Source organism: Pieris napi, chromosome 18 (assembly GCF_905475465.1).
Source record: "Pieris napi chromosome 18, ilPieNapi1.2, whole genome shotgun sequence".
In the NCBI taxonomy this organism is placed as follows: domain Eukaryota; kingdom Metazoa; phylum Arthropoda; class Insecta; order Lepidoptera; family Pieridae; genus Pieris; species Pieris napi.
In genome coordinates, this window is record NC_062251.1 from 6600016 (window position 1) to 6623078 (window position 23063).

Below are 23063 nucleotides of genomic sequence, written 5' to 3' on the forward strand. Positions count from 1 at the left end.
TTTTATTATAATCACTATCTAGTTTCGAAAATTTCCTCCTTTGTCATAATGTTTTCTTTTATGTTTCTTCATCACCGAGTGATAAATGCACATTTAGAAAGTCCATTCGAACCTACGACCTCAGGGATGAGAAGGTGTGTTGTTCCCACGAGAATGTAAGTGCGTGCTTCTATTTCACCACGTCTCCTGCTGATAGAGGACCAATCTTTGTTTTTAATTTATTTTATTATTATTAATTACTTAAGATGTCATGTTGAACATGGTGTAATGGTTACAGCTCCTTACAAACATTGTGTAAAACAAAAAACTTGGCGATTAAAAAGAGTGACGGAGAGTTTATTGTCAGTTCTTCTCTTCCGTTCTAAGCCCTTGATTTGAGAACTGGCAGTAAATGTAAAATAAGAAGTATAGTGTCTTTTATTGACATAACTTTCACACATTTGATACTAAAACAATTTTTTACCGGATTGAGGTTATGTATTTACAATTATTTTTCATAATTATAAATTTAACCGACGTTTCGCGTGCTTTACAGCGTGCGTGGGCACGGTGACTGAAGACAAAAGGTGTTAAATGTCAAAAAGTATCACAGCTGTAGAAAAAGTTGCATTATCTGTATTTGTTTCCCCGGAGTTGGTATCGACTAAAAGATGGAGGGTTTTGCCAGAAATGGCTCACGGTGTCCTCTATTTTCGCGGATTGTGTATCTTGAGATTTTAATACATACATAACTTCAATCCGGTAAAAAATTGTTTTATTATCAAATTAGAAGCATTTAATATGTATTTCTTGATGACGTTCATAAGTGTACTGTGACTTTGAGACGGCGATGTCGGACGCTCAAGCCATTAGGCCAACACTGTATGAAAAATACTTTTATGACTATAGAAGTATATATCTTTGGCAGTACAATATATGGTAATAAAAATGGCGACGCGCCGTCGGCCATTTTATTACTAACGTAGACAAATAGCGATTGGAGACTGTTTTTGTATCTGCTTTGTGAGAAATTCTCTTTCATTTCAATGAAGACATTTAAAAGTACTTGTATCAATTTTTTATTTACTGTTAGGAATTAACGCAAAATATATGTGAAATCTACTGTTTACACATACGTGTGTGACATATATATATAAAAATCTCTCTGAATTGTTTTACAAAGATAATTCATGTCGCACCTAAATTTGAATTTAATAAGTTTTCATTAAATATTTGTGAAAATATAGCTGATGTTTTCAACGAATAATTTTTTATAGAACCGGCTAGGCTTATGTTAAGTAATACCCAGATGGACTCGTGAGTATGTCGCCGGCCTTTTAAGAAATTGTACTCTTAAAGTAACCTAAATCGAATTGGTTCGAAAATACTTCAATGGACAGCTGGTGCCACATAGTGGAAATAATTACCTTAAATTAAATTACTCAAAAATCTTATATCACTTTACAGTGTACAATAATCCCATTTCGCTAAAACCCATATAAATTCTACCTGGTCTCAGATTGAATCTGCAGATAATCAGAATGATTTTTGGATCAAACACAGTTTCCTCCATGTCATCGATGGACCGTGATTCAAAGACTTCCTCGGGCACACGCTTCCACTCAGATAGTCATGACTTTTAATTAAAAAAAAAATAACTAAAGCCACAGCGAGACACAGCAACTCCATAAAGTTCCAGTTCGCAATCAAAATCCAGTCTGTTAGTTACGAAAGCGTTTCAAAGTACTTGACTTTTAAATGGGCGACTTTTAATGATTAATGTCAAATGAATGCAATTCCACCCCAGATGTGGGGTGGGGTGACTGTAGGCACTCCTTTTCAACATTTATATTCAACTACCTATACCCCGCGGTCTGACTCGCATAAAAATAAATAAATCAATGGAGCTACAACCTTTTTAGGTCTGGACCTCAGATTTCTGCATCTATGGCAAGGCAAGTAGGTGATTAGCCTCCTGTGCCTATCGCACGCCGTCGACTTTTTGGGTCGATGTTTTCTTTCACCGTTCGAGCGAATGTTAAATGCGCACAATTAGAATAATACTCCATTGGTGAACAGCCGAGGATCGAACCTACGACCTCAGGGATAAGAGTCGCACGCTGAAGCGTGTAGTTCATTAATCCTCCCTATAACGCGGTATACTCGGACCGCGTTATAAGAGTATTCTCGTAAAACCTTTTTTTAAACAATTCAAAAACTAGTAACTCGAATTTAATAGTTGCAAAGGTACGCAAAACTAATTATGTACTTGACAAATCATTATAAATTTCACACTACAGAAATATAACTTGAGAAATCTCATACCGGGAATACCGTGCTATATGGGAATTGCGTTATAGAGGGGATTACTGTACTATATAATCTCCTACACATATAGTATGACTTTCTTACATATTCTTTTTTCTTCAATTAAAAAATATACCAATACCATATTTTCCCCCTTTCAATATCTTAGTAATACAAATTCAATCAATACAAATAAAAATATTGTTATTTAATAATTTTAATACATTTCTGTATCAACATGTTTAAAGGAATTTTGGCATTATTAACTTTAATGTTTCGCTTCTGATATATAAACTGCCACGATAATTGGATTAACAAAATCCTGTTCAAACTCTCATTAGTGTAGATCAAAACCACCCCTTGTTAAGGGCAAACAACAGATTTATGTTACAATTTTCCATTCAATAGATTCAGGGCAAGAAGCTGATAAAATTATCTAACCCATTCGCCATAATATAACATTGTAAAAAAACATTTATTGTTTAAAAGCAGCAGGTTTAATTGCTATAGAGTGGTACTGTCATCCCCATATAGAAAAAAGTACACTTATCGCAAGCCAAGGGCGTAGAGCGGGCAAGAAGATCTGGCATGAAACTCTCCGCCCCTCTTTTTAATCGCCAATTTTTGAGTCATACAAATTGTTTGAACTGGAGCAAATCAATCCCAAGGATTAGGATCATTTAAATAATCGTCAAATTTATAGCTTTATTGATTAATTTTTTATTTTGTATTCAGTGATAATTCTCTAATTTCGCTTGGGAGTAGTAGTATCGTAGTAGCTTCCATCCTCGGCTGTGCACCAATGGACTTTCTTTCTATGTGCACATTTACCACTCACTCATAAGGTGAAGGAAAATATCCCTAGGAAATATTAGGGTTTTTACGTGTCAGACCAGAGGCTGATTACCTACCTGCCTAAAAAAAATATCAAAGAAACGAATTCAATCTGAGGCTAATACCCATTTGGGGTTATAGCTGATTTTATTTATATTTTATATGTCAAAAATTGTGTCTTTATAGTAGATTCAACCAGTACTTAAACGTATAAACCAAAAAATAACATACATGAGTCATACATGAACCCCATCAAATATTTTCGGCAAAAACGCCGACCCCAAACAACCAACACGATATCGTTTACCACGAACCTATTAGCATCGTAATTAATATACAAGAATACTTTATAAATACACGAAATGAATGAATGAAAGCCTGAGTGAGCAAAATGTACAGCCTTGGCTCGTACAAGGCTGTACATTTTGCTGTACATTCAATACACACAACCACCTCTAATTTATGTACTGTATCTGTCCAGCCTTATCTGTCTAACCCACATAGAGTTTTGGGTATTTAACAGTCGTGACTTAATGCTATCAATGTCAAAATAATTTTTTGTACCCATACAAAGTAATTCGAAAATTTATCTTCAAACACCTTTCAGCCTTGGTACCTATATTTTGTGGGTACCCACATATCAAAAACTAATCAAAGATATACCTTCATATTTTCAATTTCTATCAAGCACACAAAAGAAAGTCTGAATACTGTGGGTACCCACATATCAAAAACTAATCAAAGATATACCTTCATATTTTCAATATCTATCAAGCACACAAAAGAAAGTCTGAATACATCCTCAAATATCCAATTCCAACAAGGGCAAACTGATATCCTTTTGGAGTCGGTGAAATAATCACGACGCCTTCATTTCCCTTACACACCGATCGATAGAGCGTCGAACTTTGCCCTTGTTACTATGGGGAAGTTGCATGAAGAATTGTACCCATACAAGTGTTACGTCAGCGTAATCCATACTTTCCATATTAAAAAGTCGTTTTTTTTACTATGGAATATAAGATATAGGTATAACTTATTCCACGTCATTAAATTTGTATCTGTAGACATCCCTACTCATCGGCAAAGAAGACAGAGGGTGTAGGCCGAGAGAAAAAGCCGGAGTAAAAAGCTCTCGGTTCTCTTTTAAAATAGCAAATCATCAAACAACACTGATTTTAAAACAAATATCGCAAATTAATTAGAAGTAGGCTATCTAGCACCAGTCCCAGGCCCTTTTATCAAATAGATAATCGTTAACTTTATAGTAAGCCTTTTTACACAGCTTTACATACATTTCTTAAATTTATTAAAAGGCAGAGATAAAAGAGCTTCTGGGATTTTATTAAAGAAAAGTATCCCTTTTCCCAAAAAAGAATTACTGACTTTAGATAGTCTAGTACGGGGAAATTGGAAGGAAATATCACGAAACATATAGACATCTGTAGCGCCTTTGTAAGGATTTTGATGAACTAAGCAAACGACGGAGGCATTTTTTTACGCGTAGAAAAAAATACTTCGCATAATTATTGTCACGGCGATCCTCTTTCCAAGACCATATGTCATGGACTGCAGACACTGTACTTACAATATATTTAAGCCTTGAATTATTCTATTGAAGCTATCGCGGAATATGCTTAAAATGTGTAATAAGAATATGAATAGCGCTAATATCCTGCATCATGAGCACACCATACACCCCCTCACTTTCACACCATCACACAACACAACCTAATTAGAATGAGTTAAATGTATTTAATATTTTTTATAGATTTTTTCCGTCGCTAACCTATGAATTGTATTCCATTTTTGGCAATATCATTAGTATATTTGCTATGTACTGTTAGCTGTAGCATTACAAAATAAATATACGTTAAAATGTCCTTAAAAAATCCCCATCCAGAAACCAAACCCGCCCATTTACTTACTAAAATTATAAAACAATGGTTGATTGAGGCCAAAAATTAGATTCACGTTAATTGGTGGAACAGACCACATCTGTTACATATCTGAGAGCTTAGTCAGTGGGTTATAGGGTCATCTAAATATAGAGATACCATGAGGTCAATAGCCATAGAACTGCCGTACTTCAAAGAATGACATAATTCATTTGCTTATAAATTAAACAAAATTTGATACCGTGGAGCTGAATTATAGTAGCGACAGTATAGGTGACGAATATAAATATATAAAGTAATAATATATAAAGTAAGATTGTATATGTAATATATTTTATTTAAAAGAAATTTTAATTGTATAAACATTTGCACGATACTACTTTGATACTACTTTCGGTACTGCACTGTATAAAGCGCAAATTCGGCCCCACATGTAGTACCGTTCTCACCTCTGGGCAGCAGCTCCCCGGTACCTGCTCCATTCACTTAACCGTATTCAACGAAGAACGGTTCGAATCGTCGACAACCGATCTCTTTCCGAACGGCTTGATCCCTTGGCGTTGCGTAGAGATGTAGTGACCCCACACTATACATCTTCTACCGCATTGACCATGGAGAGTGTTCAGAGGAGTTGTTCAGATTAATACCTGCAGCTGATTTTCATCATTTGACGTCGAGGCAGAAAAAGTCCACACGTATCACCTAAACGTCCGTTGTTCCACAACTAAGCTATTCAAGATGTTTTCTTTGCGAAGTGTGGAATCAACTCCCGTATCTCCAAAAAAGAAATCTTCAAAAAAATCCATCCACTAAAAAGAAAGACGATTTGTAGAATATTTCTCGTTCCTCTAGTCTATGATGGGAGAAAGTGCAATAAATGTTATAAATTATTTATTCCTTTGCAAGGGGATACTGAATTATCCCCTTTCGAGGACTACAACTACAATTTACATACAAATAACTTAGGGTTGTACCAAAATAAAAGTCAATTATTAAGTCTGAAGCAAGTCGATTTTAATACACGCACACGCATTATCTGTACTATTGCAGTCTGTTTGATTAAAAATTATTTAGTAAGCTGTAATGTTTTCTAAATAAATAATAATTTATTTTATTAATATCTTTTTTGTATTATTTTAGATTAAGGTTCTTTAATTTTTACTATATTGGTTATGCACTTTTTGAACTTTACCCATCATATTTTTTTTTAGGTTGTTTTCCCGTACTGGATTGAATGGGAGAGATTGCTTGTTAGCGATCAGGCTGCCCGTTGCAAACCTTATCATTGTTATGTACATGTATGATGTTTTTTTTTAAATATAACGAAGTGTGAGTAATAAATAAATAAAATAATAAATAGCTAATAACATGGCGATACAAAAAACCAAGACTTTTGGCTTCGTTACCTTAATCATTTTAATTTTATATACCTACGTGTGTCAACCTTCTGTGCCTTACGTTTTTGGATATGAATTTTGTCTGTTTTCTTACAACGATTTCGAGCAAACGGTGATTAGAACAAGCGACCTCACGGCAGTTGCGTAAATCACTAAGATAACTATTGTTTGCTAGAGTTCTAACGAAAATTTTTTGAAAATGAAAAATGATCCCAAATTTACAATTACTACTAGCAATCAAGAACTGGCCAAGAATTGGCCAGTCACTCCACAGCCTTCTTCTGTTTTTAATAAAACTAACACACGTATTGGAAAAACATCGCCAATCGTTTTGGGCTTAAGACCCGATCGAACGAAGGCTGCGCGCGCGCAGGGTCAGCGACCGGTGACTCAGGCGCCCTTACTAGACGCCGTGGGCGTTGCCCGATTTCGCGATGTATAGCCGTTTTACCTACTTAAAAGATTGCGTAATAAACGTATTACATCGCTTCGTATATGTTTATTTTTTTTATTATTATTTTACAGAATAATATAAGGGAGCGTTCAAGTATTACGTCACGCAATTTTTGGAGATTATTACCCCCCCCCAGCCCATGTAACGCGCCGTAACGTTTTTCTGTACCCAAGTATAGTAAAACGTTTCGTGACCATCTAGTCACTCTTTATACCTAAAAGTTAACATTATGTGGTGTAAAGTACTGGAAAGTCGAAAATAATATTAACAATAACACGTAATTCAATTAAACACATTTATTAGCCGCGATAGCGAACACCACATCGTTCTCTCGCCATAGACGTTGTTTGCTCTAGATGTACAGAACTTGCATTACAGCTCGGGTCTGTACCTCATGCTCAACACGTTTTTTTATGTCATCACGAAGTCGCCAAGGAGATTTACAGACATGTTTCTGCATCTGTTTCATTAATATCTTTATGATGGGGGGCCGAGATCAAAAGAATAGCTGAACCAAACTGGTCAAATTGGATTCATATGATAAATAAAACTACTATTAAGAAAATAGAAAAAAAAGAAGAAATCGCTTAGAAGCAATAAGGCCGCCCGTTGCACCATATGTTTATTGTTTATACTGTAAGTGCAAAAGATGTTTTTAACTAACGCAAAAATACAAAAGTTTTTTTTATCACTCGCGTACAACAGTATAAATAATTGCTCAATGATAATATGCGATAAAATGCAATGCTACACTGATACTGATGAAGTGTGCGTCTGGTCATAACGGGGTCATACGACGATTTAGGCAATCGACACGATTATAAAACTAAGAAAGCCTAAGTGAGCAAAATGTGCAGCCTTGGCACGACATTTGATTTAACTTTTGGGGCAGACACATTTAGCTTAAACATTTTAATAGGTCCTATACACTTCAGCGTGCGACTCCCATCCCTGAAATCGTAGGTTCGATCCCCGGTTGTGCACCAATGGACTTTCTTTCTATGTGCGCAATTAACATTCGCTCGAACGGTGAAGGAAACCGTCATGTCGTAGACCCAAAAAGTGGACGGCGAGTGTCAGGCACAGGAGGCTAATCACCTACTTGCCTATTAGATTTAAAAATGATCATGAAACAGATTCAAAAATCTGAGGCCCAAACCCAAAGAGGTTGTAGCGCCACTGATTTATTTTTTATTGAAAGAAAACACTTTTTAACCGGATTGAAGATTGGTTTTTTCTACAGCTGTGATACTTTTTGACATTTAAAACCTTTTGTCTGCAGTCACCGTGACCACGCACGCTGTAAAGCACGCGAAACGTCGGTTAAATTTAAAATTATGTAAAATAATTGAAAATTAAAAACATAACTTCAATCCGGTTAAAAAGTGTTTTCTTTAAATGTGTAAAGGTTATGTCAATAAAAGACAATACTTTTTTTTATTGGTTCTTCAGCTGAGAGCAAAAATACATCATCTAGGATCCAGCTCCTTTGAATAGGGCAGACATATATATATGTCAAATGTTAACTAACAAATAAAATATGGTCAAATGGCATTGATACAATCCCGTCAACCTTGTAAATGTTTTTACTTCCATCTAGAATCTGGGTCAATTAGTGTCAATCTAACTTATGTCAACGAAACGTAATAATCGGGGAATACTCTGCGCACAGTAGACCGCATACCTAAACCTTTTTTTGACTCTATAGTAGCCTCTATATTGGGATTATAACACTCATATTTTTTTAATTGTTATTTTTAAATTTTATTTAATATAAAGATTAATAGAAGCTTTGTACAATACTGGCCTCAATGTTCCTCCTTGCGAGATCAACCGAGATACAACCTTTTAAAGGTCGGGCCTCAGATATCTGTTTCGTGATAATTTTTCTAATAGGCAAGTAGATGATCAGCGTCGACATTTTAGATATAAGCTTTTCTTCTCCGTACGAGTCTTAAGCGCACATAAAAGTTTGTTTACACGTTTTTGCAGAATTAAATAATAATAACAAGTATATCAAACATTACTTATCAAAACAGCGCGAAAAAGAACCAAAGAATTACGATAAAACATGATTATAATTACACCAACACAAGAATACCGTAATGCCATAAGGTGCTTATTTACTTTTTTACACATTTTACCCACACATTGTCAATGCTTGAAAACGAAATGCATTTTCGAGGATTCCTACAAAAAATTAATACGTTTATGTACTATTATTTTTAAGAGCTTTGCTTACTTCTGCTGACAATTGGAGGGGGGGATATAAATTGCAGTAAATCTGATTACGTTATACTTGAATGGCCCGTTAGATGCATATTCAGTTAGCTGTAATTTCTTGATGCGTACAATAAACAATTTTACTATTTACCAACTTCTAATAAAAAATAGTCCTCGCATTAATTACAATGCCAAAGTTCTGATTGCTAGGTATCTTAAATTACAACAAGACTATCATTATCAGTAATTGTTCCTATGTTTGTGTCACATTATTTATTTAATACATCGTTTTATTAGGGAGCGTTTAAGTATTACGTAACGAATTTTGGGGGGGGGGTCCATTTGTAAAACGTCACGATGCGGGGCGGGGATTGAATTACGCATTATTGTTAATATTATTTTCGACTTTCCAGTACTTTACACCACATAATGATAACTTTTAGGTATAAAGAGTCACTAGGTGGTCACGAAACCTTTTACTATTGGATACAGAAAAACGTTACGGCGCGTTACATGGGAGAGGGGGGGGGGGGTTAATAATCCCCAAAAATTGCGTGACGTAATACTTGAACCCTCCCTTAGCCTGCATGACTTCAAATCATTCCCTTATAATGGTTAATTTTTATTTACTGGCAATACTAATATCCACTAGCACAAGTATGTAGCACTATATTTATCTAAAAAAACTCAATATTGAAGTAAACATTCTATCATTCTCTGACGTCTGATGCTGAAATTAGATAGAACTCGTCATGTATACTTTAGAAACCGCTTACTGTAAATAGAAAATTCGTAACTTTCACCTAATGTGGAAGCGTACTATTTGTTTTATAATCAGTGGCAATTAGAAATTATATTTAAGCGCGAGTTAACTTCGGTGGCGGTTGTTGTAGATATAGGCCGGGAGATAGTGACACAAAATAGTGGGTCATTTGTACCAGTATGGCGATTCTTCTAGTATTTTTCGATAGTCCATAAAAAATAAGAGGCGGCAGTGTCATGCCAAACTTTTCCGGTGTGACTTACAGTCCGCCATACCGACGCGAATGTGTTGATTTAAAAAAAAAAAGGGTGCGTGTACTTATGTACGCGCGTAAGAAGTTATACTTCTTTGACATTATTAAAAATAGTTTTTGATTACATGCAAATAATTAATTACAATTAAATAATCAAAGACTGGAAAAGGAGTCATTTTAGTGAATAAAGTTCAGTTTACATTTGAAAAATTAAATAAATAAATATTTATTATTATTCTCTTACATTAAGTGTAACATAAATTCTATTATTATTCGAATGTTGTTTTTAAATTATGTCCAATGCCGTAGCATCTTCCGTGGGCATCTTCATTCTGTTAATTTTGTGTCACGGTGCGCGCGCATCGTAAAATTTCACTCTCATACATTTTTCATAACGCGCTTAAAGAAGTATAACTTCAAAAATGAAAAATGATGGTCATAGCGCTGGTACCGGCGGCCCAATCGCGTGGGCGTTAGTCGAACTCGTCGGATTAATTAGGGTGTCAAATCTGACATTGTTCTACTATCATTACGGTTTCTCCCAAGAAAGACTCCCACCAGGATTCAATTCCAGTTTGCAAAAGAAAATGTCTAGTGAAGCGGAACATGAAAGACAGCCATCAAAGTGATACTGATAAATTCTTTAGTTAATACTAGTATTTTCAATAATAATTGTTACGGATATAAATTATCCTTAGAAATAGCAGATAGAATATCATAAAGTAATTGATTCTGTTCTAAAGTGCACTCGTAAGAGACCTCGATAGTTAACAGTAAACAAATTCCCCTAAACACGCATATAATTATACTATAACCCAGACACAAAACCGGAAACAGGCCTACACTCGGTTAAATCACCTGACGGAACGGTATTACGCCACTTCCGTTACAGGACGCGACCAATTGGGAGCGCGGGAAGTCGCGCGGGAAGATGGCGCTCGCGATTTGAATTTCGAACGATACATCCATATCTTAAAAGTTTACGCAAAGTAGTTTTCGAAACATTATTTTCGATTATATATTTCGACATTTCTCATCAAAAACCTTAACATCGACTTTCCTTGTTATCATTAGATTTCCTTCCTTGTTCCTACATAAAATATCATGCTCAATACACAGTATACTGATTTGCAGGATTTGCAGGCAAGCCCACTTGATCAAGCCTTCTAGCTAAATAACTCAATAAATAACCCAAAAGATAGACTTAACAATTTTAATTTACATTTCTACCAGTGATGCGAACTTGGGAGTTTTCCCCCAAATTTAGGAGTAATCAAGATCCCCTGTATTAAAAAAAAATTCTTAAAAGGACGCACGATTCTATGCAATTTATATTAATAAACTAAATCAAATATAAACTCCAAGCGTAGCTATAACTGATTTCAGTTAAAAAGCATAATACTCCAGCATATTTGAAATTACATCTCAAACCGAGGGTACAACAAAAACTTTAGAGGATTTAAAACGATTTTAGGGGTATGTCAACTTGTTCCTAGTTCTGTAGAAGTCGGCATCACTGAACTCATTAGGCATCGTGCGTTCAACGCGGACGGACGTAAATACACCGCGATTATCATCCACGAACAAGCGTAATGTGTTATTGAAATGGAAATTTATACAAGAGGACGGATAGTATAATTAATGTCTTTGTCTTTACAAGACGTTATGAATAATCAGAATAATCAACACGTAAACGGGGCTATATATTTACACTATACACTGAAGAGAGCTTGGAAATTTTCATTTATAGGCAAGCTTGTGCCTGACACTTGTAGATTTTTTGGTCTAAGGCAAATCAAAATATTTTATTGGAGTTCTTCAACTATTATTATGTATTTAAACACAAACAGACATTTGTAGGTAAGGGAAAGATACAAGAACACCGCCACAAGCACTAATGGGCCGCGTGACCTGTATCTGTAAGACCTGATGGTGATTGTATTGTATCACCCAAGTCCCCACTCAAGTCAGGTGAGGCTAAATAGTTAATTATGGGTTTTTATGTAGTTCCATATGTTGTAAATCTACATACTAAAATACTCACTCAATAAATCGTAATGGCAATCCGTCGCGCCTCAAACGCCTCGTAGAATCATGCACAACCTGCAAACAGAAATGCCACTCTTAAATATCGCCAATTGGCAATTTGACAGTAAAAATATAGTATTATTGACAGTAATATGTATAAAACGTGGCATTAAAAAGCGTTATAGATAATTAAAAAAACAAAAATGGTGCGTGTTCTTATGTACACGCGTAAGAAGTTATACTTCTTTGGCTTTCTTTGTTTTTTAAAATATTAAATAATAATAAATATTTAACGTTAATAATTCAATTATATTTAATATTTATTATATTATTCAATTATTAATGAATATTAATAATAATAATAATTATTATTTTATTATATTATTCAATTAATTTAATAACTAGGTATGTTTCATAACCTTTTAACTAAGTAACAATAGGTCTTTGTGAAAAAGCATTGCTAAATTTCTTTGAAAAATAATTAAACCTCCTTTATTTGTTTAAAAATACTACAAAGGTCATTATGGTCATTTAAAATTCTTGGCATAGCTGCTAACTTCACGCATATTCTATTTCTTTTTACTTTTAGATTGTCTTATTCCCATCTCGCTCGCGCACGCTCGGGGCCCGGCTTGGTTTAAAAAAAATTCGTTAGTACTTCATACTGATAATTTTGTGTCACGGTGCGCGTGCATCGTAATTTCACTCTCATAAATTTTTCATAACGCGCCTAAAGAAGTATAACTTCAAAAATTAATAACTTGAAATTGGATAATTATCACTGAATAAATTAAAAACACTCGTTAAACGTGAATTAATCAATAAATATTTTTATAAGTTTGACTAATATTTAAATCCTTGTGATTGATTTGCTCCAGTTCAAACAATTTGTATGACTCAAAACTTGGCGATTTAAAAGAGTGGCGGAGAGTTTCTTGCCCGCTCAATATCTTTACAATCAATTTAACATCTTTTCTGTTGCCGTTCTTAAGTGTTACCTATATGAAAAAAGCAGTCACGTGACACAACGATCACAGATTAGTCGAATCGAAGATGACATAGTATGTCTGCAAATATTGTCTTCACATTATTACCTTATAAATAAAAGTAAAATAGTATTCTTAAATTAAACATCTGCATCTTCTACCGTACGGAGAGTGTTCAGAGGAGTTGTTCGGATTAATACCTTGAGTTTCATAATCGGAAGGCAGAATACGAATTTCCACTTCGACGTCTGTCGTTTCACAACTGAGCGAAACGCTCTTTTTGTCGCACCACCACTATGTAGAACCAGCTGCCCACTGAAGTATTTCCGAACCAATTCGATTTAATGTCCTTTAAGAAAAGAGCGTACCAATTCTCTATGTGATGTGCTATTGCTAGATTGCTCGCAATAGCACATCACATATCACTTCAGGTCAGCCTCCTGCCCGTTTGCCCCGTGTTATATTAAAAAAACGCAAAAACTTGACGTTTGTTTACGTGTTTACAGGCATGGCACGCCATACGACGCCATCTTTTCAAACCAGCGTTTTGACAAAATTTTAAATTTCGAATGTTTTATTCGAATTTTTAAAGCCTGAAGAGTACAATATGCTATACCTAGATGAATTAAAACCGAATTCTCAAATCACCCAATCAAATTTCGACCAATCAGAGGTTGGGTCGTTGTTACGGTAGTTGATTTGACCATTGATTGAAAATGACGTCACGTACCGTCCAAAGATTAACAGAGCGTAACATGACTAAACAAATGGTTTTCTACAGTGCGTACTATTTGTAGTCACTATGAATGAAACATGAGCATTTTCACGACCACAGAGTGTTAACCTTGGAGTGTTAGAAACTATTCAAAGATTTTAGAATATCATTTGTAAGAAGACGGGGGTAGATGTAAAAAAAAAATATAACAAGCTCCCCCCGTGAATTTCATTTCGAATTAATAGTACATACCAATATATGGAACACTTTGCTACCCCGTACTGTTCGCTTTTCCCGAATATAAACCGAAATTTTCCAATATTTCTCTCCATAAAAACCTTCATCAGAGTTCAAGGAATAAATAAATAAAAGATACTCGATTTGGTCCAGCCGTCGGAGTTTTGCGAGCAACATATTTTGCAAGTCATTTTTATTTATACACTAGACCCGGTGAACTTTGTTTATATGGAAAATTTTGCTACCCATAGACTGTCCACTTTTCGCGGAAAAAATCCGGTTTTTTTACTTGCCGTCAAATTTTCTCCTTATAAATACAGTGTAACCTCTTTTAAATAACACAAAACCCAAACATTAATTCACCCTTTATAACGCAACCGACATTCTATATTACGAAGAAATATTTTCATATTTAGACATCAACAACATATTTAAGTGTAATTGTTTTTATAATCAGCTTACAAAACTAACCTTTGAGGTGCCAAAATTTCTATAAAAGACACCTGAGGTCATAAACAGCCTTCTCGCCTTTGTTATTGTTTATTGCATTAACACGTGTGCCATTATTCTTAGTACATTGGCTGTAGGAAATTTTGGTCTCAGTTACTAAACGCACCACCGTCACCTATCGTGTATTATCAGTCGTAAACAAACTTTAAAATGCGAGATGGCCAGTAAAAGAAAAGCGTTATGTGTTTAGAATAATTTACCTATTGATAGTAATAAAATAAGAAGTTATTGTAATTGGTTGAATTTGTTTTTTTTCTCTTCTCTCCCTATAATGGCCACTCTCTATAACGAAAGAAAATGCTAGGGCCGTTGAAATTCGTTATAAAGAGTGTACACGGTACCTTCTTCAGAGTTCAATAAAAATATAAAACACGAATTGATCCAGCCACTTTTGAGTTTCTATTTATACATTAGATGATCCGGCAAACTTCGTTTCGCCTCAATATGATTTTACTTACCCTACCTTGAGTAGCTACATACCAACATCTTGCTACCCTATAGAGACTGCTATTTCGAAATGAAAACCTAAATACAAAAAAAAATCTCTCCATAAAAACCTTCTACAAAGTTCAAGTCATAAATAAATTACTGACATCGAATTGACCCAGCCGTCTTTCAGTATTTTGCAATTCATTAAAATTGATAAAGATTATTTTGGTTTAAATTTATGCCACAATACTAAAGCCATTGAAAAACCACTCGCTGAACCGGCATGGAGTCTTTTATAAACTTTTTCTTATATAGAATAGAATATGAAAACTAGCACGAGCTCCAACACGAACGATTTTCGCATTGCAGATATTTTAACCAATAATATAACTACAGCCTATACATACTTGTTTAGTTAACTTCTTTAGCTATAATATTATATATTATCTAAAGATGTATCCTTTCCAAAGATTTTCTTAAATTTCACATGAATCAAAACTTTGTATAAATTATTTTAAGCCAAAGCTCGAACTAATAGTACGACATAATACTCAAAAACTACTTGACTCCTTCTAAATTCTTGACAATATCTATTTACAAAAGTACTAATTTATGTAATTAAATTCACCACATCGTATATTATATAATATATCTATAGTATATATTACAAGCTATCTATTCTAAAATATGTGACAATTATGGTAAACAAAATGTTACAAAAAATACAATAAAAAAAACATTACACTTCCAGTTTTACATTTTACAAGTAATTTTTTGCTAGTAGCAGAATTCTTTTTTTTATTATTATTATTTTGTGTTTCTGTGTATGTCGTTAGTAATACATTTTATGTCTATGTCAAAAAAGCGGGTTAGGTATCAGATAATATTTTTTTTAAATTGATCAGCCTAAATAATAATAATTACCAGCAAAGTCACGGCTTCTACACCGCTTATGTCAAATAGACAGCTCTTCAATTTCTTTTACATAATTTTTAATACCATATTAGGTAAAACACTGATATTATCACGCGTGAACGATTCGGATGCTGAATTATACAACGCCTAAGCGTGGTATCTATCCTTATACAGACTTCATATTTATTTATTTATAAAAAAACAGAAAGTTAAAAAGATCATGTGTCCAATTCACACGTGGTAGAAGTGAAACCTTCAAAAACAAAGTTTTTATAATTAAAATATGTAAATTAGACTTTTTCTCTATCTAAATGTAGGATCTTTTCTTTAAAAAAAAATATATTTTAATGTTAAATTTTTATTTATAACTTTAATATCAATCTTTAATTGGTAAAAACTAAAATAATAAAAGTTTGAAATAAATTCACAAGATCCAACGTGGGAGAAAATGAGATAGGAAGCATTATACAGTGTATAAACTTTTAACTGAGTGTAGTACGAAGATTTCACTTCAAAAAGTTTCTATTACTAATGATTTGTAAATAAAATTGATAAATAATCTAATTTTATAATTAAACAACATACTTACTTATTTAATTTTAATCAAATCTGTTTTTTTATTTCAGAAAATGTTCAAATACACACTAATTTAAAGTTTATACACTGTATAATACCTCCTATCTCACTCTCTCCCACACCAAATCCTATTAATTTATGTGTCTGTCTCTTTTTACTGTCGCTTTCTCACTCTCTCCCACGCCAAATCCTATTAATTTATGTGTCTGTCTTTTTTTTACTGTCGCTTTCTCACTCTCTCCCACGCCAAATCCTAATAATTTATGTGTCTGTCTCTTTTTACTGTCGCTTTTTCCGTTGCATCCGGTTTGAAATCACAACGATTCTAAAGAAGTTTCACTTCAAAAAAAATTGTGGTCGAATATAGGTGCGGCAGGCACAAACATCATCATCATGGTCTCCATTCAATGAGCCTGCGGGTCTATGAGCGCTATCTGGCCAGCCACTTAGATATAATGCTTATAAAATAATAATGCTAATTAATAAGTTTACAAAGATTATTATCAAAGGAGTACAAACATTCCTACAAAAAGTTAATACATAAACGTATTAACTTTTTGTAGGAATCCTCGAAAATGCATTTCGATTTCAAGCAATGCAGATAAAGCAGACAATGTGTGGGTAATGTGTAAAAAGTAAATAATTACTGTTGACGTAATCACCAAATACGGGAATCAAAAAAACCCCCCCCCCCCCCCCTTTATAGTGCTTACGTAATACTTGTACGACCCCAGAAAGAAAATACATAAGAAAGTAATGACAGTACTATAACTGTGTTCGGATCACCATCCGATCAAATATCAAGATCATTCGGGCAGCCAATTGCACAGTCTAGATTTTTTTTATATAGAACAAGGGCATACGGGCAAGAGGCTCATCTGATGTTATGTGATACCGCCGCCCATGGACATTGGACACACTCAAAGTCAGGCCTTTCAGGAATTGCTACGCTCTTTTCTTGAAGGACCCTAAGTCGAATTTGTTCAAAACACTTCAGTGGACGGCTGGTTCCACATAGTGGTGGTACGCAGCAGAAGCGGCGAAAATATAACATAAAAGATCCTAGTCCTTCAATGAGCATACCAATTCTTAAAAGGTCGGCAGCGGACTCGCGAGCCCTCTGGGGTAACCCCTAACATATCGTAATATGTGATTTAAAAATGTACTTAGAAAATATTAATGGATAGCAAACGTATATTGTATATTTTTAGTTTAAATTCTGTAAATAATAATAAATGCTTCTTAGGTATTTCCTATCCAATACGATACAATACAATCATTCTCTCAATCTTCGTTCATTGTATTCAATAAAAACCTTTGTCTATGAATCCACAACGAAAGCTTGTGTATAAAAATCATAAGTCGGTTAAAAATTAAAAATTCACAAGACGTAATTGAAACAATGAGTGACGTCACCGCCCACCAGGTCGTTCACCCAACGATTTTTGGGACTGGTTCCGTTGGACGTTATTAATCATATTTGCTTCGACTATGGAACAGCGCTTTCGCCTTTGCAAATAGCAGAATTAAATTTAAATAATAATTCCAGTAATTTAATAGATTAGGTATCGCAATACATTGCGGAAATGCCAGTATTAAAGGGTACACCACTCCTTTTTTATTTTAGTTTTTTTGTATGATTTAATGGATGACATTTGACATCTAAACTGACAGATGTCTCCATAATGACGTGAAAACATTGATTATTATGAATATTTTTATTGAGGCTCGTGATATGTTATATGATACCGCCGCCCATGGACACTCAATGCCAGAGAGCTCGCGAGTGCGTTGCCAGCCTTTAAAAATATAAAAATAAATCGAGACGTTTATGCATCTTACATATTTTATTTATTTTCTACCATTACTCTCTCTCACTTTAGTCGGTAGCTCATGTTTGAGCGTCGTGGCTAGCAACATTCCCAGCAGTAAACCAACGAAGCGAATTCTTAGCCTCAACAAAATCGTCTCGTTATTTAACATATCTTTGTGCTAGGCGCGACAGACAGTCCCTTGCGCAGAGGAATCGGTCACCCACGTAGTCCTGGAATGCACGAACAAACTAACGCACATACATTTTTGAAGCAGTGAGGTCGGTCCGTGAAGCCTGCGAAGTAGCCAGGAAACTTCTGGAAGGAGCTAGACTGGCTTAATTAGCCAGGACTTTACGCACAACGGACCAATTGCGGAAACTGAGGCCACACTACATACATACATAGGTTTGTGGGCTGTGTGTTGGGTCAGGCGTCTAAGAAAGGATTAGTTCAGTAGTTCTCGAGATATACCCATTTCTGGAGGACACATGTATAATATAAACAATAGTTTAAAAAAACTAAATAACACGCTTTTAAAGCACATCAAACTAAAAAGTGAAAAATAATTCCTAATTTAGGCTGAAAATGGTAATGAACAAAAAATACTGGTATTATTGTGAAAAAGCGTGGGGCGCTCTGTCCTATATTTTTCGTCAATCGAGCAACCCACGCTTTTTGCAATATCACAATAATACCAGTAAATAAACTATTATTTATTTTTTAGTTTATTTTTTTTTTCATTTTTTTTTCGGATTATTTCATTGTTATCGATCTTTGACAGGTGCGCAAAGTTTGAATTAAATCTGTCCGTTAAAAGTGGGTCAAAATCGAGTCCGAAGGAGTCGGTCGGTCATACATACAGGTGAAGCTAATATAAAGCGTGTAAAAAGTTGACAAGTATTTGAAGTCTGTCATAAACACAAAAAGCACAGACATTTCAATAAAAAAGATGAAGAAATTTAACCATATCATATGACGTTAAGGCGCCACAGATGGCGCCACGCGAGATAAGGCTGTCCCTAATAGTACTAATTACAATTACAAATTACGTACGGGCGTTGTTATGAGCTAACTAAACACATACAAGGGCATAGTATTTAGACTCTCGTCAACGGAGATCTAGTTCTTAAAGGCAAACATTTAATATGGGCTACCGTCATATTCATAACAACTAAATCTAACTAATTTAAGTACATTCGTCTCTTTCTGTCACAATGTATTTACGCTATGTTTAAAGGAGACAGATCAGTAGATAAAACTGTTTTTGTTTTTTTTTTTAAAAAGAGGGTAGGTTTATAAATTCACGATTTCATTCGAATTTTTCTTTTTAAACTGTTTATTACAAAAATTGCTCACTTTTACTACACGAGACAAACGGGCATGAGGCTCGCAAGTGTGTTGCCGGACTTTTAAGAATTGGCTCTTTGCTTGAAGGATATACTTTAGCGGGCAGCTGGTTCCATAGTGGTGGTGCGCGGCAAAAACTGCCTAAAGAAACGCTTAGTTGTGGAACGACATATCCAAAACCTGGATTTAATCACATTTTTATACATCTTTCTCTATACAGAGTGATTGTAGGATTTAGAAATGTTTCGATATTACCCGAAATGAAAGATTTTCATAGTATTTCTTAATTTATTTGAAATAACAATTATGAAGTTATTAGATTGCAGGTAATTTTTAAATTATATTTAACATTATTTTTGACAGTTGAGTGAACAAAAATTCTATTATTTGTTTAGTGTCTATAGTAGTAAGTTAATTTCTTGTATTTTTTATTATGTAATTTTGTTTTCCTAATTAATTTCGTATGTTTGCGTTTTTTGTTTCGTCTGTAAATTTTATTCACTTATTGTTCACTCTTGTGAATTTAGGGTCGCCTGTTAGGGCAGGAGTGTTTTTATAAATAAATATATTCTTTTTTAAATCAGACCCCACCATTTCTACTGTTTTCTTGTTTCGTTCACTTTGAGAGATATAACCATCGCGGATACGGCAAAATACAAAGTAGATACGGCCCACAACGTCGATTCTTTACTTTACTAATTGCCATCAAAATCACAGACTTAACCTCTGATAACACGCGACGCTTAACAAATTGGTGTTGATTGAGAAATCGCACAAATCATCGCTCGGAGACATTTATATACGGTATTAATTGTACGCGACTGATAACACCGATCATGCGTTCGAAACCCAACTTCGAGTTAGTATTTCCGAACCAATTCGACTTGGGGTCCTTCAAGAAAAGAGCGTACAAATTCTTAAAAGGCCGGCAACGCACTCGCGAGCCCTCTGGCATTGAGAGTGTCCGGGCGGGCGGCGGTATTACTTAACATCAGATGAACCTCCTGCCAGTTTGCCTCCTGTTACATAAAAAAAAGTGCGTGCGTACAAAGTACACATGTCAGAAGTGAAACTTCTTTGGCAAACTAATTTTAAGCCTTGTTCATATTTATACAAATCTAAAACTTTAGATTTCCGAGACCTAGAGGGAGGGAAAAGGAAGATATGTTAGGAATTTAATTAATTTAATTATAATTAAAATATTAAGTGTCGAAAATTAATACAAATTATAAATTTAATTTTTTATAGAATTTTTTGTCTGAGATTTCAATAAATTATTTTGCATAAAATATAAAATACTAATAGTATAAGATCCCGCTATACAACGACCTTCACCGAGATGCTTATTTAATGAAACTTATTTTATATTTAATTTAATATGTCAATAAATATAATCGATATGGGTTGCCTAGCAAATTTCAGTCCAGAGTATGTTTAATTAATATTTAAAAAAATTTTTTTTTATATAATTTGCATGTAGTAAATTTTTTGAACTTTTTTCAATCAATATTTTTAATCAGGGTAGTATTATATATGTATCACTAAAACCTTCTTTTATACTAAAGATGTATATATACTTTAGTGTCACATAAAAAATATACACATAAATAATTAATTGATTAAAAACAACCTAACTTTTGCATATTCTATGGGCTTCATACTTTCGATTGGTATAGAATTTATCTAATAATCATACCGGTGAAATGTTTAAAAAAATATTTTTTTTTAAATTAATTAAAAATACTCTGGACTGAAATTTGCTAGGCAACCCATATGGATTATATTTATTGACATATTAAATTATATATAAAATAAGTTTCATTAAATAAGCATCTCGGTGAAGGTCGTTGTATAGCGGGATCTTAGACCATAATACATATCTCATAAATTCTTTTAACGAAATTTTAATTTTAAAAATAGATTTTCTATAAGGTAATTCGCCCTTCTTACTCTCTCTTAATCGGTCTCAATGGCTCTCTCCCTTTCTTCGACAAAAACGCTGCACATCTTCGTGACGTTTCCGTAAAAATTTACCCTCATGCGCCTAAAGAACTTTCACTTCAAAAAAAAAATACAAATCAATGAAACACACTGAGGAGACGGTTGCTGCGCCACTGAATTATTATTTGTATTCGGCCTTGAACATTTATCCGTTAACGTAACTTTATATGTAATTGTTTCGCACGTGATTATTAAACATATTATGATAAACAAAATGCTATAATTTTAGCATATATTAAGGACTAGTAGACTCGGCCAAGCGTTGCTGTGGCTAAGATTTTTGTTATATTACATAGTAGTAAACTATTCAAGAGAAACGGCAGGAGAACACCAATCCACCATGCTTTTTTGGTGGTTATGCCATTAAATTGTAGCTTATGTGAAACGTTGGTAATTATTTTGATAAGGATCAATACCTAGGCACGAATAAAGAGCCTTTTCCTGAAAAATTGTAATACATCATTTTGTTCTATCATTAATAGTTTTCGCAGCGCACGCGATTGAAGGGAGTTTTTTGTTTATTTTTTACACCTTGGGTTAGATTATTCAAGTTTCAGTAAGCATCCCTAATTTTTTTGAAAATGAATAGCCTATGTCACTCGTGAATAGTGTAGCTCGCCAACGGTGAAAGAATTTTTGAAATCGGTCCAGTAGTTTCGGAGCCTATTCATTTCAAACAAACAAAAAATCAAATCTTTCCTCTTTATAATATTAGTATATAGTATAGAAAACAAATTACTCTCCTGTTAAGTCATTCTGCGATTGGTATCAGAAAGTAGATGTGTTTCTAATGAGGCGAACACCTTTCTACGTATGTTTTAACATTTGTTTTTATTATTTAACCAGGGCTGGATTTAGACCTGGAAGTAACAAAGGAGTGGAGCCCGTCCCCAAATTATTTAAAAAAATATAACAGTCTTTCAATAAATAATTTATTGTGAAATCAAGTACATTCTTTTAGTATTTAACAGATATGAGCAGTGTTGGCCTAATGGCTTCAGCGTGCGACTCTCATCCCTGAGGTCGTAGGTTCGATTCCCGGCTGTGCACCAATGGACTTTCCTTCTATGGGCGCATTTAACATTCGCTCGAACGATGAAACAAAACATTGTGAGGAAACCGGCTTGCCTTACACCCAAAAAGCGAGCGCGTGCGTCACAAAAGGCTGATCACCCACTTGCCTATTGGTTTAACTAATGATCACGATCTATATATATATACTACAGATATATAAATATATTAGGAAACAGTTATACGAAAATAGATATAGCGTTAATGATATAATCGAAAATATTTATTCATCATTACTAGTCGGAATTTGAGATTTTTTCCGAGCCCACTATTGTGGCCCTGTAAAATTATGAAGATAATATATTTTTTACTCGTTATAAATAAAA

The 23063-nt window shown here is 34.2% G+C and overlaps 1 protein-coding gene across 6 annotated transcripts in view; it reads right to left on the minus strand.

The window, feature by feature from the left end:
* LOC125058631 (protein hu-li tai shao) overlaps positions 1–23063 on the minus strand; it is an 87233-nt gene that overhangs the window by 50236 nt on the left and 13934 nt on the right. For 5 of the 6 annotated variants that reach the window (XM_047662745.1, XM_047662743.1, XM_047662750.1 and 2 more), the window contains exon 2: positions 12153–12211. The exons of the other annotated variant lie outside the window; for it this stretch is intronic. The gene's annotated coding sequence lies outside the window, so the exon portion shown is untranslated. The remainder of the gene's footprint in view (positions 1–12152; positions 12212–23063) is intronic. 6 annotated transcript variants of the gene reach the window in all.